General features: G+C 34.3%; 1 long non-coding RNA gene across 9 annotated transcripts in view; it reads left to right on the forward strand.

Moving 5' to 3' along the window:
* The first annotated feature begins 4,183 nt into the window (after nucleotides 1–4,183).
* Nucleotides 4,184–17,631, forward strand: part of LOC107838887 — a 34,366-nt gene continuing 20,918 nt past the window's right edge. Inside the window, exons 1-5 of one of the 9 annotated variants that reach the window (XR_007043961.1) lie at nucleotides 4,311–4,926; nucleotides 5,041–6,922; nucleotides 6,997–7,781; nucleotides 8,441–8,575; nucleotides 8,680–8,866. This is a non-coding gene — a long non-coding RNA (uncharacterized LOC107838887). Of the gene's footprint in view, nucleotides 7,782–8,440; nucleotides 8,867–17,631 lie in introns of those variants that run through there. The other 8 variants (XR_001664855.2, XR_001664852.2, XR_001664857.2 and 5 more) reach the window with 8 other exon arrangements.

Consider the following 17,631-nt stretch of genomic DNA (forward strand, 5'->3'; position numbering starts at 1 on the left):
ACATGTTAGCTACACCAACTAGAGATATCCAAGAAACATAAGGGAATGCCCGGGCCACAAGTTATTCTAAAATACGTGAATATTTATAAGTGTGAAGTATTCAAATGTTCGTTAAGACCCCTGCAGCGATAAATATGGTTTCTAGTGTTCGTCCTACATGGGACTTACACCTTTACAACAAGCTACACAATCCCTATCCCTAGTAATCCCAATTAAAATAGTTTACACATTGATATCTATTAACCAAAATTCATCCATTACGGAATATACCATTGTTATTGTCATACTAGTTATGCTTCCAAGATAATATCATTATGCTATTCCAATTATTCATCAACTTGACAAATGCCCCGATCCTATGATTTAATAAGTCAAACATTGGGGGAATGCCCTGACCTCCGTAGTTTATAAATATCAACTTAGGGGAACGACTCAACCCCTGTAGTTTATAATTAAGTAAACATGTGGCCATCAAGGCCTTCCAAAAAATAATTTCTATTCCATTTATCATTTTATGAAATGCAACAGTTTATGATAGTAAGCCAAACCTTTTGATTAACCATGTTTCAAATCCAATTAAGCAAGTGGGTTGAGGTTACACAATTTCCAAACAATTTAAATACCAAAAATCATTAATTTAGGGGAATTCCATGACCCCCATCCCATATTACTATTCCTATACACCCAATCTATTCAAAAACTATCAATAAAGCATAAATAATGCATATAAAATCATAGGAACACCATTCAAGCCATAATTATCCAAAACCATTAACCCAAGTTCCAAATAAATATTTAAAACCACATGAATATCAACATTACATACCATGAATCAAACACAAGTTTGTAGGGAAGAGACACATGCCTGAAAGTATTGAGAATTATGGATGGAAATCGCCATTTAGAGCTCTGGAAGCCAAATCTTTAGAAATCCTAGTTGTTTTGCCTTGGGAATTTGAGAGAGAAGAATAATCCTTATGTTATGATAAAACATTGTATACCAATTTTTCCTTAATGAGAACATGTAGGAAAATTTGTTGTGAGTCGCTACGGGTCACGTCATGACTCATGATGTTTGGGTATTAGTCATTTCTTGGACTCGTAGTCTGGCAGTGACTCAGGGCATCCTTATTGTTGGTCGTATAAACTTTACACTGACTCATAATATGACATTATGACTCATAAGGTCCTAGTCATACTATGGATAAAAACATTAGTTAAACTATTTATTTGGTCATGAGCCTCTCCATACAACTCGTGACCTCACCTTACAACTTGTAAGATAGATATCGTAATCAGAACAATATCTTGGGCACCTACACTGGTATGGCTATGGTTGGGGTCCTACGACTCATAATGAGTCTTTACAACTCATTAGGGGAGTAGTTACCTAGACAGTGGGCATAAAGTCAAGAAATTTGTAGAGGTAAAAATTTGGGGTGTTAAACTTAACCTTTGTATACACCTACTGAGCATTATATCTTCTAAGTAGGACCTATGGGGGGTTCGCAAGCCACATACTTTGTCATGGCTTAATTTCTAGGTCCATGATGGTGTTTACTATAACCACCAGTAGAAAAGCCACACCTGTAGTCCAGAACGGCTAGTAATGAACTACCTAATAAACATAAAGAAAGAATGTAGAATAGATGAAATAAAAGATCAAATACATAATGAAATCCCCAAAAATGGTGGTATCAGTAGAAGAGCTTCTACAATAATATGATTTTAATGTGAAGTACAAATGAATACATAGATATAACTTATCTCTGAGTACAATATAGAGGCTAGTTTAATATATAAGAGAAAGGTAGAAATACTCCAATGTTCATAGCTCAATCTAGTCTCTGAACCATGGATGCTTTGCATGACTTACACATCAATAATGATAACTCATACTTATGATCTGCAGGCTACAAAAGTGTATTATGAATACCAAACAAATGGTACTCAATAGGTATATTCCAACTGAGCTCTAAAGATAAAGCAGATATATACAAGATATAAACAGAATGGGAACTACAAAAAATATTCAGAAACAACATAATACAACTAATAAGATAATAAGGATAACCTATCCCATTCCTGTCTAAGAGACTTAACATAATAAGGTTAAGGAAATAATAAGTTTACACTTTCCTATTCTGACAATACATAGTAATCTTAAAAATATATTGTATATCCTTGGTTAATATACATTTAAAGGACTAAAGAAGGATGTATAACAATATACAAAGCCAAAAAATGAATATACAATCTAAATAAATAAAGGAAAGGATATATGGTAATACCATAGCTACATAAAACTAAATATACACATATATAGATATAAGGTCAACTCAAACCATAACCTAGATAATCATATCTTAATTTTGAGGAATCATTCTAGTCCTATCTAAATTTAGCATTAACATGCTCAGGGTTTCTAACCCATATACCTCATCATGGATTTAATTATGCATAATAATGAAATTGTAAGATAGAAGAGGCCAGAACCGTACCTCAATCTCGATACCCAATCAATGACCAAACTTTCATAAGCTAGACATAACAATGACCATAATAATGATAATTACAATATAACAAACAACATGAGTAACTGAATATTCAGGACTACCAAATACCTAACCAAGACTATGTGTACCCCCACCCCCTTAAGCTCGAAAGGTTCACTCAACACATAATTAACACAAGGTATAATCATTACCTATATCTATTCAATCATCTACACCAGCTGATAGACATAGGCACATATTGGTTATAGGCGATGCACATGCAAGTATGAATGCAATAGAATTAACAATACCATAACCATCATCATAATCATCCTTTGGATTTATCGAGTATCAATATCATCATCATAACATCCTCTGACCTTGTCAGGTATCATCACATAATCAAAATCTTCTTTAGCCTTTCCGGGTATCATCCTATCATCATAATATCTTCCGGCCTTGCTGGGTATCATTATCTCATTATAATATCCTCCGGCCTTTCTAGGTATTATTATATCAACATAACATTCTCTAGCCTTTCTGAGTGTCAATATCATCATCATAACATCAAACTCAATATCAATAATATAGAGCAAGGCACACAAGGGGTAAAGTAACGTGCAACACCAACAAAGGCTAAAGTAAATAACAAGCCCCATGAGGGCTAAAGTAAATAATCATGACATAGAAGCAAGGTAGATTATATTTCCATAATTCACCATTTCTCATCAATATCACATTATCAATAAACATGTATATATAATAGGTGCACGGACTCAAGCCATGGCTAAAAGAGTATAAGTTAGTAAATCCATTGCCCATAACATAGAAAGGATCAAAATCTTTCATGGATGGATTAATTCGTAGTATTAAATCATATACTGGACTTATCTCGATTAAGTTCTTAAGTATCATTATTAACATTTTTACCTATAAGTTATGCATAAAACATTGTCATTTATTATTATGAAGAAACCCAATATTAAGGTATAAAATGGGATTTAACCCTTAATTAGTGGCAATCATAATAATATTATGATATAATCAAAATCGTATCACCCATAGATGCAATAATCATGAATGTATGAAATCTATGCATGCCATTACTAGTATTTAGACATTGAAATCATAAACATCTTACCACATCTTCTTCATCCCATACTAGAGACACTACTAAAAATTATCTCTATGGCAATGAACTTTATGGTGAAGGTTTTCAAAGTGCTGCTATAGGAGGTCTATTGTAATTGTTCCAACCGTTGTAAAAAATAATTGTTCTTTAGCTATGATGTAGCAATATAACCTTCATTGTTTAAGAGTAACCATTGAAATAGGTAGATGTATGGCAATGATTATTAAAATTGTTTCCATAAAATATCTATGACAACATTACATGCGTAAAAAGATACCTATTGCATCTGTATTTTTAATTTCCTCAAAAAGATTTCACAAAAATCGCCCAAATGAACCCATTTTAATAAAATCCTCTCTTAAACCCTAGGAGCTCTCTTCTTTTGATCTGTTACAGCCTAAAATTTTTTAATTTATGATTTAAAATTCTAGCACCTTTCTTCTTCTTCTTCTTCTTCTTACGATTATTAAAATTGTTTCCATAAAATATCTATGACAATATTTAATGAGTAAAAAGATACCTTTTGCATCTGTATTTTAAATTTCCTCAAAAAAATTTCACAAAAATTTCCCAAATGAACCCATTTTAATAAAATCCACTCTTAAACCCTAGGAGCTCTTTTCTTTTGATCTATTACAGCCCAAAAATTTTTAATTTATGATTTTAAATTCTAGAACCTTTCTTCTTCTTCTTCTTCTTCTTACGATTATTAAAATTGTTACCGTAAAATATCTATGAAAATATTTCATGAGTAAAAAGATACCTATTGCATCTATATTTTTAATTTCCTCAAAAAAATTTCACAAAAATTGCCCAAATGAACCCATTTTAATAAAAATCCTCTCTTAAACCTTAGGAGCTCTCTTCTTTTGATCCGTTATAGCCCAAAATTTTTAATTTATGATTTAAAACTTTAGGACCTTTCTTCTTCCTCTTTTTCTTGATATAGGGAAAACTTTGGTTTGATCTTCTTACACCCCACCTAATCGATGGGTAGAATAATACTTGTCTATATCGGTTAGATTTTTTATAATGGTAAAAGTTAGTCTCACTCGCCGGCCACCATGGTCTTCTCGTCGACTTTAGTTTTAGATCAACATTTTAGAGATTGCATTTTGGAGAGTTAATGATAAACCATATTCAAATTGCACTTTAATTTCAAACCAAATTTGTACTTTGATTAGCGATTGGAACTAATTCTGCACTTTAATTTCTGCTAGTGTTCAAAAGTCAAACTGAATTTGCACTTCAATTTCTCTAAAATTGGTACTTCAATTGCTTCTGTTTTGGGATTTTAAGGTTAGTGTATTTTTTGACTAGAGAATTTGCTTGAAGCTAGGTTACCTAAAGCTTACCGCTTGCATATTATTTTACATACTACAGTTGATTTAAATACAATTGGATGATTGCTAGGTGAGCCATAGTACTCACGAAGGACTACATTGCTGCCCAGCCATATGGAAGGAAGGACTATGCATGGAAAAGGATTAATAATGGAGTACTTCTGTAAGTGTGATCGTACTCTTGACCATATAGTTGTTGATTTTGTGTGTACTATGACTTAGAAATCCATAAACATAAGGGAATATTTAGTTGTATAACCATGACTGGAGTGATTAACTTTTGCTTCTAAAAGACAAATGTAGACACTCTTACTATGATCCACTATGTTGATTGTTGCTTGCTTTTTGATCTAATGTTATTGTAATATTCTATGTGATCTTGCAACATCATCATAAATGTAATTTTTGTATCATACATTTGATACCTCTTATTGCTTAATTTTTTTTTCATACACGAATTTTACAATTATTGTGAACTTCAAATTTCTACAACTAAAGAATCTAGTGCGGTTTGAAAATTTTTGTGTCTATAAAATGTACCGGTGTGGTTTGGTGATTTTCAGTGGCTCTAACGGAAAAAGAATTCCACCATCCCTTCACCCTTTCTAGTAAGCCATCATTATCAATCCACATGAATAGAACATGAAATAAGATTTTTTTGTTCTCCAGCTTCCACACTATAGTTCAATTGGATTATGATCTAAAGCAGTTTTATTAAGCGTATTCAATATAATGAGGTTGAACTTATTATCCCAATCAATTTTTAATAAAAACCTATCCAACCTTGAGGGCTCATCTATTTCATCTATGTGCAACACTAAAATCTCTAGTCCATGGAGCTATTTTTCTATTGATAACACTGCATTGAACATTGAGAATTTCTACTTTCCAATATTATCTATTTCTTCAAATTTGGAATGAATGAACTATAATCTTTGGATGTTTATGCACAAATTAGATGTGAATAGGTGTTGCACAACCTTTTCTTGTTTTTGGTATAATGGTGTTTTCAATATAAAATTACATTCCTTTCTCTGTTTGAAATAGAAATGATACTAGATGCTAACTGTAAGACTCGAGAATAAGTTGATATAATCTAGCAGTAATGAACTTATTATAGTTGAATGACATCATTGGAAATGTTGTAAATGGTCTATACCAGTTACTGGAATACATAAATAGAATGGACATGAAGAATGTACAGTCCAAAATTACTATCAACGGGCAACCACAAAAATGGTTAGTAAAATACAGTCAAATGTCAATGAGAGAAACAGAACTAACCTGGACTATATTACTTTCCATGTTCCAATGAACTTTGTTGGTTTGCCTTTTGCAGTATCTATCCATTATTATCTTAGAAATTAGCTTATGCCTCTTGCCAGTTAATACAATTAATATACAATTAATATAAATACAATAATTTATTTTAGTTTTCATTGAACCTCTTCTTTCCAGTTAGTCAATTAGTATAAAAGTTGTATCTTAGCTTATAGCCATTAAAGAGATAAGATAAAGTATGGGTTGCTGCCCACTTTTTATGTTATCAGTTATCATTAACGCATTGAATTATTGTGAAATTGCATTATAGAAGTTTTGGGATATCTATGCCACTACTACACTTTTAATGTATTAGTGTCATTTCTTATCTCATATTTATGATAATAGTTGCCATACATCAGACTCTTAATTGTGAGTTGTGATAGCAAAATGGTGGTACAATACCCCACTTATCATAAGGATGTTAATACATCACTCCACATTTTCCAGTCTTATTTTTTGTAACTATGTTATTTCTGTTACAAATTCTCAATGTTACTTTAATTCTTTCTAATCATCTCTCTTGAAATGAATAGCCTGGTTTTGATTCCATAAGAAGCATTGTTATTTCTCATGGTTTCACTAGCGTGCCTGTATGATCATGTGGGCTGGTTGTTCTAGAGCCAATGAGGGTAAGTACATCATATTGTTTGAAAATTATATTTCTGGCATTGCAATATGAATTTAATTTCTGAGATCCCTCCAGGTCTCCAAAATCCTTAACGATCGACGTTAGTGGTTTTGTGATTGTCATATTATTATTGTTATAAGTATGCTACCTACTGTCAATGGTGGAACCATTGAAATCCTTTACATTCAGGTATGTTACTGAACTGTTATTTCTCATGATTGTGCATTCACTCCCTATATCCTTCTTATTGAACGTAAATGTTTTTGCTTTTAGCATTATGCATCAATGACGTTGGCACCCTCCCTTGACTTCTAGCTCTTATGGTATATAACTGTGAAGTATGATGGCAGTCTCGTGGTATGGTTACATTATGTCTAGTGTTCTCTTCTAATATAAATTTTATACTCTGCTAAGTCCTAGACAATATGTAAATTTCATTTATGATGTTGGTCAAGTGTCACTTGAGTTGTACAGAATGTGCCTCCTGCTATACTTCTGACGTTTCTGCGGGAACATCAATCTAAATTGTCAAACAATACTATAGATAATTATGCTACCGCAGCCATTAAAGTTGATCCCTGCAGCCTACTTGGGGCTCGAGTTGGTAACTATGGGGTCAAGTGATCCTCCCACTTGCACACATTGTTGAGCATGAAGAGGCAAATTCAGTTGATTTATTTAATCTGCATTGTTGGCAATCCTAAACTGTTCTAATTGGTCTTGTTTAGTGATTTTTGTGGTTTCTCTTCATAGTTACTGGTAATGTGCTCCTTTTTTGCCTATAGTTGTTGCAGGTCATTAGGTTGGAAGTCTATTCTCCTAAGGATTCTATAATGCCAAGAGATATGTTTCTGCTGCAAGTAAGTTTTATTTATGCAGGGTAAATTAAGTAATTTTTACTCTTCACATTGTCACCTTGGTTCATTATAAATGAGAATTACTTTTATTAAAACCATAAAATTGTTGAATTTATATCTATGTCTTTTATTCATGTAAGTTGTGCATTATGAGAATATCTTCTATAACTTGAAAGAGTATCTAATATCAGGAAATTTAGAAAATCAACCTGCAAAATAAAAATATATAATTTTTTGTATGGAAGACACGAGATTCGTGAATATTGTGTTGTATGAAAAGGTGGAATTTTATTCTATATGTGTGCTTAGCATATTTGTTTCAGGGACTTATATTTAATTTCTCAGGCTGGAGAATTTCTTGAACCTTGATTAATTTGTCTTCTATCTCTGCCAAACACAAAAGTTGCCTCAGATTCATATATTGGTCAATACCTTAAACATAAGATGAGTGTATGAGAATCTTTTGGTTCTTAACACAGTTTGAAGCCACTTCTTTTCTAGTTTCCCTTACTGCAAAAGCAGGAGTCAATAATGAGGTACTGTGGATTTTGTTTCTTGTGAGACTTGGGTGTTCTTGTGCAAGCTATAATTTTTCTGCTTTGATTGCTTGTTTCTGTGTCTCTGTAGTTGTGGTAATAGAAACTTTGCATGTTTTTTGATAGATATGTAGTGGAATGGATGAAAATTTTGGTTGAACCTACGCCAAACACATTTATACTACTATTGATGCTAAATTTGCTGATGACGCACCATTGCTTCCATCTGGGTTTTGCATCATTTCACTTGAATTTGGAAAGGTTAGCATTTGTATTCAAACCCTTAGTGCTTATTCTCTTAGTTCTTTTTGGGGTTTGTTACTTTGTTATCCTCGATGTGTTTACTAATATGCAACTTGGTGTAGGAAGTGTCCAGTCTAAATCGCACCCATGATCTTACTTCTGCCCTTGAAACTGGTCCAGTGGAAAACAAAGTGGACAATTGTAATACCCCATACTTTTGTTAGATCAGTTTAGCTCATAGTGTTTCAAGGGTTAACTGCAAAACTGTATAACTCTTGATGCGTATAAAATTTTCCAGCTCAAGACCCACTAATGTGTAGGTAATTGAATCAGCTTTACTACGATACCAATTTTGCCGAAATTCGATACTCGATTAAGAAGTTATGGTGACTTTAGTAAAAATAGTAGAACAATGCGATAAGCACCGTGTCACAGTGAAGGACAAAATCACAATTATCCAATTCCACTGAAGCACCGATATTATCCCGCGTCGCGGTGAAGCTCTAGTTCCCATTCATCCCATTCCAGTAGCTAACCGCGATTAGGCTGTATCGCACTATAAATCCCAATTGGACAAACATCGCATCGCAGTGTAGAGCAAAATGAAAGTCGTCCTTTTCCAGTGATAGAACACGATTACGCCACATTGTGCTAGAGGCAGAAATGACAATCATTTTTTTCCAATAAGCCACCACGATGTCGGCACGTCGTTGTAGGGCCAAAAATTAGGACTTCCAGTCCTAAGTTAAATTTTTAAAGGGCAAGTTCAAATTTCCTCAAGCCCTAATCCGTGAAAAATAGATAATTAATCCTATTCTAACCATTATATGCATATTTTCATCAAAATTACTCTCCAAGGAAATCCTAAAACTCAAATCTTAATACCCAAGAAATCCAAATTCAACCATTCTTTTTCCAAGATAACTCAAAATTAAGGATTCCCAAATTAAGAACTTCAAGAATCAATCTTGAAGAGCACAACTAGAAACTCAAAGTTCAAGCTTCTCATCTATTGATTAATTAAGGTATGTGGAGTTTTCAACAAGGATAACTCTTTCATACTTGTTCCCAAAACTAGTTTTAAAGTTGATTTTTTTATGAAATTACACAAATTTCAGTTTAGGGTTTATACCTACTTATCACTAATTGAAGATTATGAGATTTCAAGTAATGTAGATGTTGAATTGCATTTCTTATTTCCTATTTTTATTTGTATTGTTTTAATTTAAAGATTTTGAATTGAATTATCAATATTTACACTATCAAGCATGAACATTATGATGTTTTGACATGAATTTGATGCATGAGTTATCAAGCCCTAGTTTGTATGTTAAAGAATTTCTATGTTTAAGCATCCCATGAATAGTTATTTTTAGAATTTAATAAGGATTTGATATTTCGATCCTCAGTTAAGATACGAAGTCCACTATACAATTTTATTACAGTTTACAGAAAAACACATTTTGAAATAAATAGATGCAAAATTGTTTTTCATTATAAATCCTTATGGTAGTTTTAAAAGTGGATTTCCAACATATTAAAGGGAGTAGTGTTTAGCACCGAGTAGGGTATGTTTACATATCCAGAACTAGGAGCCAATATAGGTTCAAATTATCAGATTATTCGTATTTTTATATGGATGACAGATATAGATGTGATCACTTTGATCAGGTATACTCTTTGGCAAGAGTATGACACCTCTCCTCAATGTGAGGTTTTCCAATAAAGGAACTAGAAGTTGGACACTATGATAGCTGACATTATGTATGTTGGTTAGAAGAACCTTCCTAAAGCCTACAACCTACAGAAAAGAATAAAAACAACAACTTTTAGAAACTAAGTGTAAAGGCTCACGATTTTATTCAGATACAATTTTATAGAGGACATTAGCTACTAGATTTCAGTTTTTAGTTTATAGATATAAAAGTGAGTCATTTCTACACTTAGACAGTATGATTTTAAGATAGAATAAAAGTACAACTTTTAGAACTAAGTGCTCTGACTCACTAGATTTACATAACATCTTTTATCACTCATGATCTTGATTTTTAATTTTTAGTTATTCAAGTTATTATGAGTCATCTACACTTAGCATGCATTATTTTGCAAATTTAAACAAATGTTGAGTTATTATTTTACTTATGCATTCACTCCCATTTACGTAGTACTATAATGCCCCAAATCTGGTACCCGTAACGCTACACGGTGCTCATGACCCTGATGGACCACAAGCTAATCCATGACTGATATCTGTACCTGACCATTTCATAATATACTGTATAAATGTAGAAATAAAGGGTGAAATGCCATAAGGTTCAAAACTGAGAAATAATATTTGATAAAATATAATATCTGGGTAGGGTATGAAATACCAAAAACAATTAAAATAACTGTCTAATCATGATAGTCTGAAAAGACTCTAATAGTCGGAATAAAGAGTTGATGCGGCATGTCCCCAACTAACTCCTACTACTAAAATCAACTAAGTACTGAAATGATAAAATAATGCTCATGTCTTCGAAAGATAAGGACTCACTGCTGACTCTGACTGATGAATATTGGAATGTTATTGATGCTGTGGAGCTTGTACTTTTGAACCTATGGTCTAAAATAACATAACACAAATGTGTCAGTACTTTGAATGTACTGGTATGCATTTGAGGTAGGCTGAATGCAAATGGTTCAAATACATGAACATCTACCTGACTGTATAACATGAATGTGAAAATACATGCATGAATAAGAAATTGTAACTGTATTTGTGATAACATAATTACTGAGTTTGATTATTGATAACATGAGTCATTAATAATTGATATAACTGATACTGAGCGACTGTATCTGACAGTCTAGGTTCTGAGGGAACTAACTGAGTTTTGTACTATTTTGAGTTTACTGTATCTGACAGTCCTAAAATTTTAAAGAACTATCTAATTTCTAGTACTGAGACTGAGTCTGAAACTATAACAATGGGAAGTAGTCATCTAATCGATATGCCCCTAATATGCTATTAAGGCTGAGTTGGGGTCCAATCTATAATCCCAATTGGAAGGGTGTCAATATTGCGCCACAGGTAAGGACAAACTGTGAGTGACCCTCATATAACCGGTTACTCTAATGAGAATGGTGGGACCCTTATATAACAGGTTAAGCTACCTCATCTACCCTCATATAAGAGGTTATGAGGTCTCCACCTATGCTGGCTACATAGTTGTGGAGCACAAAGATTGCTTCTAAGAATCACACCCTCTAATAACGGGTGAGTTCCCATCCTGGGGCTCACTCTGTGCTAAATCCTACTTCCATCTGAATAGACACTGAACATGATTAATTGACCTAAACTGGACTGAGTTCATGGAGTTCCGTTAACAAACGGAATACTACTGAGATTACTGAATTACTGAGCTTTCTAAGATTACTAGGATTACTAAGTTTTCCTTAGTCATGTGACTGACTAAATTCTACTGAACATGGCTTGACTGAGGATATCGTGAAAACATGACACTGGCTCTAGGCACACAAATAAATTTTTGGGTATTAGATACCCCTAGGACTTGATAGCATAGTATGTAAATCATGGAACAAGCCTAAAAGCCCAATAATGGCTATATACTTACGATTCATTCATTAAAATATTTCAACGAACACTTGGGGTGTATCACTTGTAGATAAATGGGAATACATAATTCCATACTATATTGTGGCATTAATCCATTCTTATGGACAACTTATCAAATACTTGTACATAAACTAATCATGAAATGGTTTCTTTTCTTATTAGTTCTCATAGGCAATTCATCAAGAACATAATGAACATAGTATATGTAGACAACAATGCACAACAAGTAAACATCATAATTTAATTCTAATCTCACAATTCAAGGGTTTAATCATGGGTTCACATGAATCTACTCAAATAATAACTAATTCCACAAAAAATTCATCACCAAACATGGATTAGAATTCAATTGGTCATTATAAACATGAATAAAAGCAAACCCAATAGGGGATTCATATAAATCCATTTACTTGAAATTTGAAAAAGAGATTCTTGAGCTTCATGGGTGAAATTGACCCATGAATCAACACTTGACATACCTTGATTGTAAGTTTCCTGAAGTTGTTGGAGAGATTCTCCAAATTGGCTTTGATTTCTTGAAAGCTAGGGTTTTTTTCTTGGGGGAGAATGTTCTTGATTTGGGAGAAAAAGTGAGTAAATAATGATTTGAAGCATTTTTAGGGATTAAATACCCCACCTGGATGGGTTAAAACCTTTGAAAAAGATCAATTTATCCCTGGATGAAATATTTATTGTTTATTAAAATTTTCCGATTTGGTAGGCTGGCGCGATGCGGTGCTATCGCGCCGTGTCTTTGGAATTTGACAACTGGAAAAATGGGAGATGGCTTGATGCGATGCTATCGCATTGCCACTTTGTTCATGACCTAGAAATTTAGCGCGACGCGGAAACATCATGGAGGTTCACTGGAAAAAGGACAGTTAGGATTTAGAAGCGCTCTACGATGTGGTGTAATCCTAGAGTCTTACTGGAAATGGACAAACATCATTTTGGCTTGTGACGCGATGCACCACTAGCTGAAATGACAATGTTTTATGACTGAAACTTTGAATCGCGATAACTTCTTACCTGGTTATCGGATTTAGGCGAATTTGATATCGATGGAAAGCTTATTCAATTTTCCACACAACAAAAAGTGAAAATCTTGAAAATTCCATATATATATATATATATATAAGTGTATTCATCTTTAAATCATGTCTTTGATATCTTTGGGATGCATTAAAGCTAGGTAGAAGTACGGGGTATTACAATATATCCCCTTGGGAACATTCATCCTCGAATGAAACTAACTGAGACAGAAGAAATTATAGACTAAAGCACATGTTGAACATGAAGAACTGAAACATAATTTCATGACTGATATAACTGATAAGCTAAATGTATTATGCTGAATATGCATATCTGATGCATGAATAACGGATTTATGATTGAATGAATGAATTACTGATAAGATGAGTTTCTAATCAAATTGAACGTACATATCTTATGTATAAATACATGACTGAAATTATACATGAATGAATGACTATGCAATGGTAATTGCTACCAAGTTTATAATGGAATTTTGACCATGAATTGGACACCAAGTGTTAACTAAAATCTGAACATGAAACTGAAAGGCTTAAGAAAGTTGTTACCTTAGGCTGAGTCTGAATTAGCAGAGAAGAGTTGAGGATACTTGGTACGCATGTATGCCTCTGGTTCCCAAGAAGCTCCCTCAATGGACTGATTCCACTAAAGGACTTTGACCAGAGGGACTCCTTTGTTCCTCAGTTTATGAATCTAATAGTCGAGAATTTCAATCGAAATCTCTTCGAAAGAGAGGTTTTTCTGAATATCTATACTCTGAATAGGGACTACAACTACGGGGTCACCTATGCACTTCTTCAGCAAAGAGACATGGAAGACTGGATGAACTAAGGCTATATATGAAGGAAATTTTAGCTCATAAGCTACTTTACCAAAGCCACTGAGAATTTTTAAGGGACCGAGATATCGGGGACCGAGCTTTCCCTTCTTTCCAAATCTCTTCACTCCCTTCATGGGAGAGATCTTTAGATAAACATAGTCACCAATCTCGAACACGATATCTTTTATGCACACATCTGTATAAGACTTCTGTCGACTCTGAGAAGCCCAAAGTGTTTCTCTGATCAACTAGACTTTTTATAAAGCATCAAATACTAAGTCAGGTCCTATAACTGAGGCTTCACTAACATAAAACCAACCGACAGAAGATCTGCATCTCCTGCCATAGAGAGCTTCGAATGGAGACATCTTAATACAGGAATAATAGCTGTTGTTGTATGAAAACTCAATCAAAGTTAAGTAGTGACCCAAAATACCCTTGAAATCTGTTGCACACATTTCCAACATATTTTCTAAAGTCTGAATGGTCCTTTATGCTTGACCATCTATCTGGGGATGAAAGACTGTACTAGATGAACTTGGGTACCAATATCCTTTTGGAATGATTTCCAAAAAAAAGAGGTGAACTGAGTACCTCTATCTGAGATAATAGATAACAGAACACCGTGCAATCTAACCAACTCTCTGATGTAGAGTTTGGGATAATCCTTGGTTGAATAAGAGGTATGGATTTGAAGGTAATGAGATGATTTGGTTATCTTGTCTACAATAACCCAAATTGAATCATGTTGATAACGAGTATGAGGAAAACCCATCACAAAGTCAATGTTCACTTCTTCCCACTTCTAAGTATGAATACTAAACTCCTACATAGACCAACTAGGCTTCTGATGCTCTATCTTAACCAAGTGATATGTAGAGCACTTAGCCATAAATTCTACCATATCTCTCTTCATCCTACTCCACTAGTAGATCTCTCACAATTCGCAGTACATCTTTGTATCCCTGGATGAATAGAGTAGCGCGCACCATGCACTTCTGCAAGAATTTGCTGCCTTAAGTAATCTACAACTGGAACATATAGACGACCCTGACAATGCAATACACTATCTCCCCCTTGGGAGAAAACTTCAACCTTCTAATCCCTGACTGACTTTTTAAATTTGACTAGACTGGGATCTCTATCTTGCTTTTCTTTCTACTTGAAAACTAGAGATGATTCTGAACTACTCTGAACCAACATATCACCCTCCTCTATATCGACAAAGCAAATACCTAGTCTGGAAAGATGATGGATTTCCTGAACTAACTTCTTCTTACAGTCCTCAACATGAGCAAAATTACCCATAGACAGTCTACTGAGAGCATCGGCCACTATGTTGGCCTTGCCCGAATGATAGAGGACACACATGTCATAATCTTTTAAGAGATCTAACACCTTTTCTAACGAAGATTGAGATCTTCCTGAGAAAAGACATATTGAAGACTCTTATTATTTGTGAACACATCTACATGAACTCCATATAGATAATTCCTCCAAATATTTAAGGCAAATACTACGGCTGCTAACTCAAGATCATGAGTAGGATAATTCTTCTCATGGGGTTTAAGCTGTCTAGAGGCACAGGCTAATACCTTACCATGCTACATGAGGACACAACCCAAACCTACTCTGGATGTACCACAGTACACCACGAACCTATCTGGACCGCCTGGGAAAGTCAAAATTGGGGCTGAGGTGAGTCGATTCTTCAACTCCTGAAAACTCTTCTCGTAAGGATCTGAGCATTGAAACTTGACTTTCTTCCGAGTCAATTTGTACATAGGGGATGCAATAGAAGAAAATCCCTTAACAAACTGTATGTAATAGCCAACCAAACCCAAGAAACTCCTGATATCTAATGGAGAGACAAGTCTAGTCCAATTTTTTTACTGCTTCAGTCTTTTGAGGATCTACTCTAATACCATTATCGAAAATGATAACACAAAGGATTTCCACTGACCTTAGCTAAAATTTACACTTACTGAATTTGGCAAATAGATGATGATCTCTGAGAGTCTGAAGTACAATTTTGAGATAGTTTGTGTGATCACGTTCACATGTGGAAATAGAAAAGAATATTATCTATGAAGACTATGATGAATATGTCCAAGTACTGCTTAAACACATGGTTCATCAAGTCCATGAAAGCTACTAGGGCATTGGTAAGACCAAAGGACATGACTAAGAATTGAAAGTAACCCTGAGCTGATGATAACCTAATCTGAGGTCTATCTTAGAAAAATAGCTGGCACCCTAAAGTTGGTCAAACATTTCATCAATTCAGGGAAATGGTTACTTATTTATGACCATGAATTTATTGAGCTGATTGTAATCAATACTCATTATGAGAAAATTATCTTTCTTGTGTATGAATAAGACTGGTGCGCCCCACGAGGACACACTGGGTCTGATGAATTCCTTATCTAAGAGATCCTTCAACTACTCTTTCAGTTCTTTAAGTTCTGCTGATGTCATTCTATATGGCGAAATAGATATAGGCTGAGTATCTAGAAGAAGATCAATACCGAAGTCTATTTTTCTTTTGGGAGGAATTCCTAGAAGATCTTCAAAAAAGACATCTGAATATTCACTAATGACTGGACTAATTCAAGATTAGGAGTTTTGGAACTAGTTTCCTTAACTCGTACAAGATGATAGACACATCCTTTAGATATCATTTTCCTTGCACGAAGGTCGGAAACAAGCTGACCTCTAAAAGCTAAAGTACTACCCCTCCACTCTAGGACAAGTTTATTCGGAAATTAGAAATGGACTATTCTCTTTTTACATTCTACTATGGCATATTAGGAATAAAGCCAATCCATGTCGAGAATGACGTCAAAATTAGTCATCTCTAATTTGACAAAGTTTGCTGAGGTGACTTTTTGAAATATCATAACCGGGCAGTTCCTTCCATAAGGCTATGTTGGTTTTACCCATTTGGGTAGATAATGAGAAGGGCTCTACTAGAATTTTCGAACTGACTCCAAAATCAACTACTATATAAGGAGTAACAAAAGATAAGAAAGCTCCTGGATCTAGCAAAGCATAAATATGTACATGAAATATCTGTAATTTTCCAGTAACCATATTAGGAGAATTTTCCAGATCTTGCCAAGAGTGGAAAGCATAAATTCTATTTCGGTGTTGCCCACTAGTAACACTGGAAGTGGCACCCTACTGATTTGGGCGATCGGATTGGGCTGAGGAATGGTTAAGCTGACCCTGAGGACCTGGCTAAGGACAATCTCTGACTCTATGGCTTGACTTGCCACATTTGAAACAAATACCACTGCCCGCTCTACAAGTACCCTGATGGTGCTTGCCACATGTCTGACAAAGAGGATAGGTTTGGGAACCAATAACACTGCCCTGAGATTTAGAGCCTGGCGGCCTATCTCTATATTCATCTCTAAATTTTGGCACTGGAGCACTAGTTGAAGGAGGAAATGGGAAGGATTACTTAGAGTGGAACTGAGAACGATTTCCTCCCTCTGACTTACGCTGAGCAATGTTAAAACTACCCATCCTTGCTATTTTATTCTGTCTCTCTCTTATAATCTTTGCTCTTCTATCTAT

This window comes from Capsicum annuum, chromosome 8 (genome assembly GCF_002878395.1).
Source record: "Capsicum annuum cultivar UCD-10X-F1 chromosome 8, UCD10Xv1.1, whole genome shotgun sequence".
In the NCBI taxonomy this organism is placed as follows: Eukaryota; Viridiplantae; Streptophyta; class Magnoliopsida; order Solanales; family Solanaceae; genus Capsicum; species Capsicum annuum.